At 44.2% G+C, this 12,073-nt stretch overlaps 2 long non-coding RNA genes across 27 annotated transcripts in view; both read left to right on the top strand.

Annotated features, from left to right (window-relative positions):
• LOC307189637 overlaps positions 1–12,073 on the top strand; it is a 2,307,304-nt gene that overhangs the window by 632,412 nt on the left and 1,662,819 nt on the right. The gene's annotated exons all lie outside the window — the stretch shown is intronic.
• Positions 1–12,073, top strand: part of LOC307189640 — a 454,842-nt gene that overhangs the window by 299,169 nt on the left and 143,600 nt on the right. The gene's annotated exons all lie outside the window — the stretch shown is intronic.

Here is a 12,073-nt window from a genome sequence, read left to right as displayed (position 1 = left end):
TGATACTGCATTGTACGTAAGTACCACAAGTTCTTTATCCATTTTTCACTTTCTGTGATATTGAACTTGTACGGTAAACGAGGTTCTTGTAAATGGAGGCATCCCAAACTTTGGGGTGGCTGTGTCTTTTTGATTTTAATTTCCCTAAGCTATAGGACCATAAGTGGAAGTGCCCTAGGCTCTGTTGCTTTGTTTTTTAGATGTTTCAGGAAACACCATACACTTCTCCCGAGTGTCTGTTGGCAATTTACATCCCGCCCATCAGCATAACAAGGCTCCCAGTTCTCCATGGCCTGTCCTGCCTTTCTGGATTTTACACTTTTTTCAGATGGCCCTTTTGACCGGGGGGAAGTGAGACTTCATTGTAGTGCAGATTTCCTTTGCAAGCTTGCTTGGTTGGCCAAAAAGGGCGTATGCGTTTTTTCCTGAATATATTCAGGAAAAAACGCATACGCCCTTTTTGGCCAAGTGCATCATTGTGGACGTTCTGCCTCTTTTCCTATGCTTTCAATGCAATTGCAGTCTACCTCCTGAAATCGGTTTCCTGCAATTCTGCCCCGCTTTCAAGTCCTCTTGGCAGCCTTACTTCAGTCTATTTTTGGACGATAGCTGTCATTTATAACTCTGCAGGTTTGTGAATTACAGTGCCCCTGAGCTCCTTTCTTCAACTCGCTTTCTTGTGACCTGGCCGCAACACCGCAGGATGGCTTCAGGCCCTAATCTGGTTCCGGCACGGCACGCTGAGCCTTTGGTTATTTCCTCTTCCTGGTGGGAAATGAGAGTTAAATTTGCCCGTCCAGACACCTCCAGCTAGTCTCTCATTGGTTCTCGCTATTCCTGTTCATCTTCCGCAGAAATTGCAAACTGGGCCAAACAGGAGGTTAAAGGCGCTGACTCTCCAAGTGGGGAGAGTGTTAGTAAAGCGTCTGGAATGTTGCACCCGAGTACCAGGGGAGGAAAACTGAGACATATTTGAACACGTCTCCCGTTCACATGGTTGATCATACTTGGGTTCCACATGCATGTTTTAGCTGAAGGAAGAATACCTTAAACCTGGAGAGTTAAGACCCGTGTAATGGGTACCATGCAATATGACTTCAAAGGGTCTTCATTTGCTCACCGAACCTCTCCAATCCTATCACTGCTGCGTTTATGCCCCTGTACACATGCTTGATTCTCTTTCGGAGACATAGCAATCCATAGGTTTTAAGATACTTACTAGTCAGGTACATTCTTAGGCGTTTAATATGCGGTGTTGAGTCCATTTCGTTGAGCAAGGAGTAGTTCTTGTCTATTCCATATTTGACTTAAGGAACTTTATCTGTGCTCATTTCAATCTCTGGTTTTATGCAGCACCCCAACTCACCTTTACCCTTAAGCAAGCATAAGTTGGTTTTCTAAATTTGAGACCCTGTTCTGTTCTGTAATTCAGTTCCTGTGTAGCCAAGTTTACATTCCGTGTATTACTGATATCTTATGATGTTTCTTTTTCTGTGTGACTTACTTCAGTTAGAATCATCATACCTGAATCCACTCATTGTGCTGCTAAGGGCCTGATGACACAGATTTCATTGCTGAGTGATATTGCTTTGTAAGTAAATACCACAACTTCTTTATCCATTTTTCACTTTCTGCGATGTTGAACTTGTACTGTAAACGAGGTTCTTGTAAACAGAGCCGTTCCAAACTTTGGGGTGGCTGTGTCTTTTTGATTTTAATTTCCCTAAGCTATAGGACCATAAGTGGAAGTGCCCTAGGTTCTGTTGCTTTGTTTTTTAGATGTTTCAGGAAACACCATACACTTCTCCCGAGTGGTTGTTGGCAATTTACATGCCGCCCGTCAGCATAACAAGGCTCCCAGTTCTCCATGGCCTGTCCTTCCTTTCTGGATTTTACACTTTTTTCAGATGGCCCTTTTGACCGGGGGGAAGTGAGACTTCATTGTAGTGCAGATTTCCTTTGCAAGCTTGCTTGGTTGGCCAAAAAGGACGTATGCGTTTTTTCCTGAATATATTCAGGAAAAAACGCATACGCCCTTTTTGGCCAAGTGCATCATTGTGGACGTTCTGCCTCTTTTCCTATGCTTTCAATGCAATTCCAGTCTACCTCCTGAAATCGGTTTCCTGCAATTCTGCCCCGCTTTCAAGTCCTCTTGGAAGCCTTACTTCAGTCTATTTTTGGACGATAGCTGTCATTTATAACTCTGCAGGTTTGTGAATTACAGTGCCCCTGAGCTCCTTTGTTCAACTCGCTTTCTTTTGAGCTGGCCACAACACCGCAGGATGGCTTCAGGCCCTAATCTGGTTCCGGCACGGCACGCTGAGCCTTTGGTTAATTCCTCTTCCTGGTGGGAAATGAGAGTTAAATTTGCCCGTCCAGACACCTCCAGCTAGCCTCTCATTGGTTCTCGCTATTCCTGTTCATCTTCCGCAGAAATTGCAAACTGGGCCAAACAGGAGGTTAAAGGGACTGACTCTCCAAGTGGGGAGAGTGTTAGTAAAGCGTCTGGAATGTTGCACCCGAGTACCAGGGGAGGAAAACTGAGACATATTTGAACACGTCTCCCGATCACATGGTTGATCATACTTGGGTTCCACATGCATGTCTTAGCTGAAGGAAGAATACCTTAAACCTGGAGAGTTGAGACCCGTGTAATGGGTACCATGCAATATGACTTCAAAGGGTCTTCAATTGCTCACCGAACCTCTCCAATCCTATCACTGCTGCGTTTATGCCCCTGTACACATGCTTGATTCTCTTTCGGAGACATAGCAATCCATAGGTTTTAAGATACTTACTAGTCAGGTACATTCTTAGGCCTTTAATATGCGGTGTTGAGTCCATTTCGTTGAGCAAGGAGTAGCTCTTGTCTATTCCATATTTGGCTTAAGGAACTTTATCTGTGCTCATTTCAATCTCTGGTTTTATGCAGCACCCCAACTCACCTTTACCCTTAAGCAAGCATAAGTTGGTTTTCTAAATTTGAGACCCTGTTCTGTTCTGTAATTCAGTTCCTGTGTAGCCAAGTTTACATTCCGTGTATTACTGATACCTTATGATGTTTCTTTTTCTGTGTGACTTACTTCAGTTAGAATCATCATACCTGAATCCACTCATTGTGCTGCTAAGGGCCTGATGACACAGATTTCATTGCTGAGTGATATTGCTTTGTAAGTAAATACCACAACTTCTTTATCCATTTTTCACTTTCTGCGATGTTGAACTTGTACTGTAAACGAGGTTCTTGTAAACAGAGCCGTTCCAAACTTTGGGGTGGCTGTGTCTTTTTGATTTTAATTTCCCTAAGCTATAGGACCATAAGTGGAAGTGCCCTAGGTTCTGTTGCTTTGTTTTTTAGATGTTTCAGGAAACACCATACACTTCTCCCGAGTGGTTGTTGGCAATTTACATCCCGCCCATCAGCATAACAAGGCTCCCAGTTCTCCATGGCCTGTCCTGCCTTTCTGGATTTTACACTTTTTTCAGATGGCCCTTTTGACCAGGGGGAAGTGAGACTTCATTGTAGTGCAGATTTCCTTTGCAAGCTTGCTTGGTTGGCCAAAAAGGGCGTATGCGTTTTTTCCTGAATATATTCAGGAAAAAACGCATACGCCCTTTTTGGCCAAGTGCATCATTGTGGACGTTCTGCCTCTTTTCCTATGCTTTCAATGCAATTCCAGTCTGCCTCCTGAAATCGGTTTCCTGCAATTCTGCCCCGCTTTCAAGTCCTCTTGGCAGCCTTACTTCAGTCTATTTTTGGACGATATCTGTCATTTATAACTCTGCAGGTTTGTGAATTACAGTGCCCTTGAGCTCCTTTCTTCAACTCGCTTTCTTGTGACCTGGCCGCAACACCGCAGGATGGCTTCAGGCCCTAATCTGGTTCCCGCACGGCACGCTGAGCCTTTGGTTATTTCCTCTTCCTGGTGGGAAATGAGAGTTAAATTTGCCCGTCCAGACACCTCCAGCTAGTCTCTCATTGGTTCTCGCTATTCCTGTTCATCTTCCGCAGAAATTGCAAACTGGGCCAAACAGGAGGTTAAAGGCGCTGACTCTCCAAGTGGGGAGAGTGTTAGTAAAGCGTCTGGAATGTTGCACCCGAGTACCAGGGGAGGAAAACTGAGACATATTTGAACACGTCTCCCGTTCACATGGTTGATCATACTTGGGTTCCACATGCATGTTTTAGCTGAAGGAAGAATACCTTAAACCTGGGTAGTTGAGACCCGTGGAATGGGTACCATGCAATATGACTTCAAAGGGTCTTCATTTGCTCACCGAACCTCTCCAATCCTATCACTGCTGCGTTTATGCCCCTGTACACATGCTTGATTCTCTTTCGGAGACATAGCAATCCATAGGTTTTAAGATACTTACTAGTCAGGTACATTCTTAGGCGTTTAATATGCGGTGTTGAGTCCATTTCGTTGAGCAAGGAGTAGCTCTTGTCTATTCCATATTTGGCTTAAGGAACTTTATCTGTGCTCATTTCAATCTCTGGTTTTATGCAGCACCCCAACTCACCTTTACCCTTAAGCAAGCATAAGTTGGTTTTCTAAATTTGAGACCCTGTTCTGTTCTGTAATTCAGTTCCTGTGTAGCCAAGTTTACATTCCGTGTATTACTGATATCTTATGATGTTTCTTTTTCTGTGTGACTTACTTCAGTTAGAATCATCATACCTGAATCCACTCATTGTGCTGCTAAGGGCCTGATGACACAGATTTCATTGCTGAGTGATATTGCTTTGTAAGTAAATACCACAACTTCTTTATCCATTTTTCACTTTCTGCGATGTTGAACTTGTACTGTAAATGAGGTTCTTGTAAACAGAGGCGTCCCAAACTTTGGGGTGGCTGTGTCTTTTTGATTTTAATTTCCCTAAGCTATAGGACCATAAGTGGAAGTGCCCTAGGTTCTGTTGCTTTGTTTTTTAGATGTTTCAGGAAACACCATACACTTCTCCCGAGTGGTTGTTGGCAATTTACATGCCGCCCGTCAGCATAACAAGGCTCCCAGTTCTCCATGGCCTGTCCTGCCTTTCTGGATTTTACACTTTTTTCAGATGGCCCTTTTGACCGGGGGGAAGTGAGACTTCATTGTAGTGCAGATTTCCTTTGCAAGCTTGCTTGGTTGGCCAAAAAGGGCGTATGCGTTTTTTCCTGAATATATTCAGGAAAAAACGCATACGCCCTTTTTGGCCAAGTGCATCATTGTGGACGTTCTGCCTCTTTTCCTATGCTTTCAATGCAATTCCAGTCTACCTCCTGAAATCGGTTTCCTGCAATTCTGCCCCGCTTTCAAGTCCTCTTGGCAGCCTTACTTCAGTCTATTTTTGGACGATAGCTGTCATTTATAACTCTGCAGATTTGTGAATTACAGTGCCCCTGAGCTCCTTTCTTCAACTCGCTTTCTTGTGACCTGGCCGCAACACCGCAGGATGGCTTCAGGCCCTAATCTGGTTCCGGTACGGCACGCTGAGCCTTTGGTTAATTCCTCTTCCTGGTGGGAAATGAGAGTTAAATTTGCCCGTCCAGACACCTCCAGCTAGCCTCTCATTGGTTCTCGCTATTCCTGTTCATCTTCCGCAGAAATTGCAAACTGGGCCAAACAGGAGGTTAAAGGCGCTGACTCTCCAAGTGGGGAGAGTGTTAGTAAAGCGTCTGGAATGTTGCACCCGAGTACCAGGGGAGGAAAACTGAGACATATTTGAACACGTCTCCCGTTCACATGGTTGATCATACTTGGGTTCCACATGCATGTTTTAGCTGAAGGAAGAATACCTTAAACCTGGAGAGTTGAGACCCGTGGAATGGGTACCATGCAATATGACTTCAAAGGGTCTTCATTTGCTCACCGAACCTCTCCAATCCTATCACTGCTGCGTTTATGCCCCTGTACACACGCTTGGTTCTCTTTTGGAGACATAGCAATCCATAGGTTTTAAGATACTTACTAGTCAGGTACATTCTTAGGCGTTTAATATGGGGTGTTGAGTCCATTTCGTTGAGCAAGGAGTAGCTCTTGTCTATTCCATATTTGGCTTAAGGAACTTTATGTGTGCTCATTTCAATCTCTGGTTTTATGCAGCACCCCAACTCACCTTTCCCCTTAAGCAAGCATAAGTTGGTTTTCTAAATTTGAGACCCTGTTCTGTTTTGGAATTCAGTTCCTGTGTAGCCAAGTTTACATTCCGTGTATTAGTGATATCTTATGATGTTTCTTTTTCTGTGTGACTTATTTCAGTTAGAATCATCGTACCTGAATCCACTCATTATGATGCTACGGGCCTGATGACATAGATTTCATTGCTGAGTGATACTGCATTGTACGTAAGTACCACAAGTTCTTTATCCATTTTTCACTTTCTGTGATATTGAACTTGTACGGTAAACGAGGTTCTTGTAAATGGAGGCATCCCAAACTTTGGGGTGGCTGTGTCTTTTTGATTTTAATTTCCCTAAGCTATAGGACCATAAGTGGAAGTGCACTAGGCTCTGTTGCTTTGTTTTTTAGATGTTTCAGGAAACACCATACACTTCTCCCGAGTGTCTGTTGGCAATTTACATCCCGCCCATCAGCATAACAAGGCTCCCAGTTCTCCATGGCCTGTCCTGCCTTTCTGGATTTTACACTTTTTTCAGATGGCCCTTTTGACCGGGGGGAAGTGAGACTTCATTGTAGTGCAGATTTCCTTTGCAAGCTTGCTTGGTTGGCCAAAAAGGGCGTATGCGTTTTTTCCTGAATATATTCAGGAAAAAACGCATACGCCCTTTTTGGCCAAGTGCATCATTGTGGACGTTCTGCCTCTTTTCCTATGCTTTCAATGCAATTGCAGTCTACCTCCTGAAATCGGTTTCCTGCAATTCTGCCCCGCTTTCAAGTCCTCTTGGCAGCCTTACTTCAGTCTATTTTTGGACGATAGCTGTCATTTATAACTCTGCAGGTTTGTGAATTACAGTGCCCCTGAGCTCCTTTCTTCAACTCGCTTTCTTGTGACCTGGCCGCAACACCGCAGGATGGCTTCAGGCCCTAATCTGGTTCCGGCACGGCACGCTGAGCCTTTGGTTATTTCCTCTTCCTGGTGGGAAATGAGAGTTAAATTTGCCCGTCCAGACACCTCCAGCTAGTCTCTCATTGGTTCTCGCTATTCCTGTTCATCTTCCGCAGAAATTGCAAACTGGGCCAAACAGGAGGTTAAAGGCGCTGACTCTCCAAGTGGGGAGAGTGTTAGTAAAGCGTCTGGAATGTTGCACCCGAGTACCAGGGGAGGAAAACTGAGACATATTTGAACACGTCTCCCGTTCACATGGTTGATCATACTTGGGTTCCACATGCATGTTTTAGCTGAAGGAAGAATACCTTAAACCTGGAGAGTTAAGACCCGTGTAATGGGTACCATGCAATATGACTTCAAAGGGTCTTCATTTGCTCACCGAACCTCTCCAATCCTATCACTGCTGCGTTTATGCCCCTGTACACATGCTTGATTCTCTTTCGGAGACATAGCAATCCATAGGTTTTAAGATACTTACTAGTCAGGTACATTCTTAGGCGTTTAATATGCGGTGTTGAGTCCATTTCGTTGAGCAAGGAGTAGTTCTTGTCTATTCCATATTTGACTTAAGGAACTTTATCTGTGCTCATTTCAATCTCTGGTTTTATGCAGCACCCCAACTCACCTTTACCCTTAAGCAAGCATAAGTTGGTTTTCTAAATTTGAGACCCTGTTCTGTTCTGTAATTCAGTTCCTGTGTAGCCAAGTTTACATTCCGTGTATTACTGATATCTTATGATGTTTCTTTTTCTGTGTGACTTACTTCAGTTAGAATCATCATACCTGAATCCACTCATTGTGCTGCTAAGGGCCTGATGACACAGATTTCATTGCTGAGTGATATTGCTTTGTAAGTAAATACCACAACTTCTTTATCCATTTTTCACTTTCTGCGATGTTGAACTTGTACTGTAAACGAGGTTCTTGTAAACAGAGCCGTTCCAAACTTTGGGGTGGCTGTGTCTTTTTGATTTTAATTTCCCTAAGCTATAGGACCATAAGTGGAAGTGCCCTAGGTTCTGTTGCTTTGTTTTTTAGATGTTTCAGGAAACACCATACACTTCTCCCGAGTGGTTGTTGGCAATTTACATGCCGCCCGTCAGCATAACAAGGCTCCCAGTTCTCCATGGCCTGTCCTTCCTTTCTGGATTTTACACTTTTTTCAGATGGCCCTTTTGACCGGGGGGAAGTGAGACTTCATTGTAGTGCAGATTTCCTTTGCAAGCTTGCTTGGTTGGCCAAAAAGGACGTATGCGTTTTTTCCTGAATATATTCAGGAAAAAACGCATACGCCCTTTTTGGCCAAGTGCATCATTGTGGACGTTCTGCCTCTTTTCCTATGCTTTCAATGCAATTCCAGTCTACCTCCTGAAATCGGTTTCCTGCAATTCTGCCCCGCTTTCAAGTCCTCTTGGAAGCCTTACTTCAGTCTATTTTTGGACGATAGCTGTCATTTATAACTCTGCAGGTTTGTGAATTACAGTGCCCCTGAGCTCCTTTGTTCAACTCGCTTTCTTTTGAGCTGGCCACAACACCGCAGGATGGCTTCAGGCCCTAATCTGGTTCCGGCACGGCACGCTGAGCCTTTGGTTAATTCCTCTTCCTGGTGGGAAATGAGAGTTAAATTTGCCCGTCCAGACACCTCCAGCTAGCCTCTCATTGGTTCTCGCTATTCCTGTTCATCTTCCGCAGAAATTGCAAACTGGGCCAAACAGGAGGTTAAAGGGACTGACTCTCCAAGTGGGGAGAGTGTTAGTAAAGCGTCTGGAATGTTGCACCCGAGTACCAGGGGAGGAAAACTGAGACATATTTGAACACGTCTCCCGATCACATGGTTGATCATACTTGGGTTCCACATGCATGTCTTAGCTGAAGGAAGAATACCTTAAACCTGGAGAGTTGAGACCCGTGTAATGGGTACCATGCAATATGACTTCAAAGGGTCTTCAATTGCTCACCGAACCTCTCCAATCCTATCACTGCTGCGTTTATGCCCCTGTACACATGCTTGATTCTCTTTCGGAGACATAGCAATCCATAGGTTTTAAGATACTTACTAGTCAGGTACATTCTTAGGCCTTTAATATGCGGTGTTGAGTCCATTTCGTTGAGCAAGGAGTAGCTCTTGTCTATTCCATATTTGGCTTAAGGAACTTTATCTGTGCTCATTTCAATCTCTGGTTTTATGCAGCACCCCAACTCACCTTTACCCTTAAGCAAGCATAAGTTGGTTTTCTAAATTTGAGACCCTGTTCTGTTCTGTAATTCAGTTCCTGTGTAGCCAAGTTTACATTCCGTGTATTACTGATACCTTATGATGTTTCTTTTTCTGTGTGACTTACTTCAGTTAGAATCATCATACCTGAATCCACTCATTGTGCTGCTAAGGGCCTGATGACACAGATTTCATTGCTGAGTGATATTGCTTTGTAAGTAAATACCACAACTTCTTTATCCATTTTTCACTTTCTGCGATGTTGAACTTGTACTGTAAACGAGGTTCTTGTAAACAGAGCCGTTCCAAACTTTGGGGTGGCTGTGTCTTTTTGATTTTAATTTCCCTAAGCTATAGGACCATAAGTGGAAGTGCCCTAGGTTCTGTTGCTTTGTTTTTTAGATGTTTCAGGAAACACCATACACTTCTCCCGAGTGGTTGTTGGCAATTTACATCCCGCCCATCAGCATAACAAGGCTCCCAGTTCTCCATGGCCTGTCCTGCCTTTCTGGATTTTACACTTTTTTCAGATGGCCCTTTTGACCAGGGGGAAGTGAGACTTCATTGTAGTGCAGATTTCCTTTGCAAGCTTGCTTGGTTGGCCAAAAAGGGCGTATGCGTTTTTTCCTGAATATATTCAGGAAAAAACGCATACGCCCTTTTTGGCCAAGTGCATCATTGTGGACGTTCTGCCTCTTTTCCTATGCTTTCAATGCAATTCCAGTCTGCCTCCTGAAATCGGTTTCCTGCAATTCTGCCCCGCTTTCAAGTCCTCTTGGCAGCCTTACTTCAGTCTATTTTTGGACGATAGCTGTCATTTATAACTCTGCAGGTTTGTGAATTACAGTGCCCCTGAGCTCCTTTCTTCAACTCGCTTTCTTGTGACCTGGCCGCAACACCGCAGGATGGCTTCAGGCCCTAATCTGGTTCTGGCCCGGCATGCTGAGCCTTTGGTTAATTCCTCTTCCTGGTGGGAAATGAGAGTTAAATATGCCCGTTCAGACACCTCCAGCTAGTCTCTCATTGGTTCTCGCTATTCCTGTTCATCTTCCGCAGAAATTGCAAACTGGGCCAAACAGGAGGTTAAAGGGACTGACTCTCCAAGTCGGGAGAGTGTTAGTAAAGCGTCTGGAATGTTGCACCCGAGTACCAGGGGAGGAAAACTGAGACATATTTGAACACGTCTCCCGTTCACATGGTTGATCATACTCTGGGTTCCACATGCATGTTTTAGCTGAAGGAAGAATACCTTAAACCTGGAGAGTTGAGACCCGTGGAATGGGTACCATGCAATATGACTTCAAAGGGTCTTCATTTGCTCACCGAACCTCTCCAATCCTATCACTGCTGCGTTTATGCCCCTGGACACACGCTTGATTCTCTTTTGGAGACATAGCAATCCATAGGTTTCAAGATACTTACTAGTCAGGTACATTCTTAGGCGTTTAATATGGGGTGTTGAGTCCATTTCGTTGAGCAAGGAGTAGCTCTTGTCTATTCCATATTTGGCTTAAGGAACTTTATCTGTGCTCATTTCAATCTCTGGTTTTATGCAGCACCCCAACTCACCTTTCCCCTTAAGCAAGAATAAGTTGTTTTTCTAAATTTGAGACCCTGTTCTGTTCTGTAATTCAGTTTCTGTGTAGCCAAGTTTACATTCCGTGTATTACTGATATCTTATGATGTTTCTTTTTCTGTGTGACTTATTTCAGTTAGAATCATCGTACCTGAATCTACTCCTTATGCTGCTACGGGCCTGATGACATAGATTTCATTGCTGAGTGATACTGCATTGTACGTAAGTACCACAAGTCCTTTATCCATTTTTCACTTTCTGCGATGTTGAACTTGTACTGTAAACGAGGTTCTTGTAAACAGAGCTGTTCCAAACTTTGGGGTGGCTGTGTCTTTTTGATTTTAATTTCCCTAAGCTATAGGACCATAAGTGGAAGTGCCCTAGGTTCTGTTGCTTTGTTTTTTAGATGTTTCAGGAAACACCATACACTTCTCCCGAGTGTCTGTTGGCAATTTACATCCCGCCCATCAGCATAACAAGGCTCTCAGTTCTCAATGGCCTGTTGCCTTTCTGGATTTTACACTTTTTTCAGATGGCCCTTTTGACCGGGGGGAAGTGAGACTTCATTGTAGTGCAGATTTCCTTTGCAAGCTTGCTTGGTTGGCCAAAAAGGGCGTATGAGTTTTTTCCTGAATATATTCAAGAAAAAACGCATACGCCCTTTTTGGCCAAGTGCATCATTGTGGACGTTCTGCCTCTTTTCCTATGCTTTCAATGCAATTTCAGTCTGCCTCCTGAAATCGGTTTCCTGCAATTCTGCCCCGCTTTCAAGTCCTCTTGGCAGCCTTACTTCAGTCTATTTTTGGATGAGCGCTGTCATTTATAACTCTGCAGGTTTGTGAATTACAGTGCCCCTGAGCTCCTTTCTTCAACTCGCTTTCTTTTGAGCTGGCCGCAACACCGCAGGATGGCTTCAGGCCCTAATCTGGTTCCGGCCCGGCATGCTGAGCCTTTGGTTAATTCCTCTTCCTGGTGGGAAATGAGAGTTAAATTTGCCCGTCCAGACACCTCCAGCTAGCCTCTCATTGGTTCTCACTATTCCTGTTCATCTTCCGCAGAAATTGCAAACTGGGCCAAACAGGAGGTTAAAGGCGCTGACTCTCCAAGTGGGGAGAGTGTTAGTAAAGCGTCTGGAATGTTGCACCCGAGTACCAGGGGAGGAAAACTGAGACATATTTGAACACGTCTCCCGTTCACATGGTTGATCATACTCTGTGTTCCACAT

Source organism: Stenella coeruleoalba (genome assembly GCF_951394435.1).
Source record: "Stenella coeruleoalba genome assembly, chromosome: 7".
NCBI lineage: Eukaryota > Metazoa > Chordata > Mammalia > Artiodactyla > Delphinidae > Stenella > Stenella coeruleoalba.
Note: the sequence above shows the minus strand (reverse complement) of the source record. Positions and strands in the feature narration are given on the sequence as shown.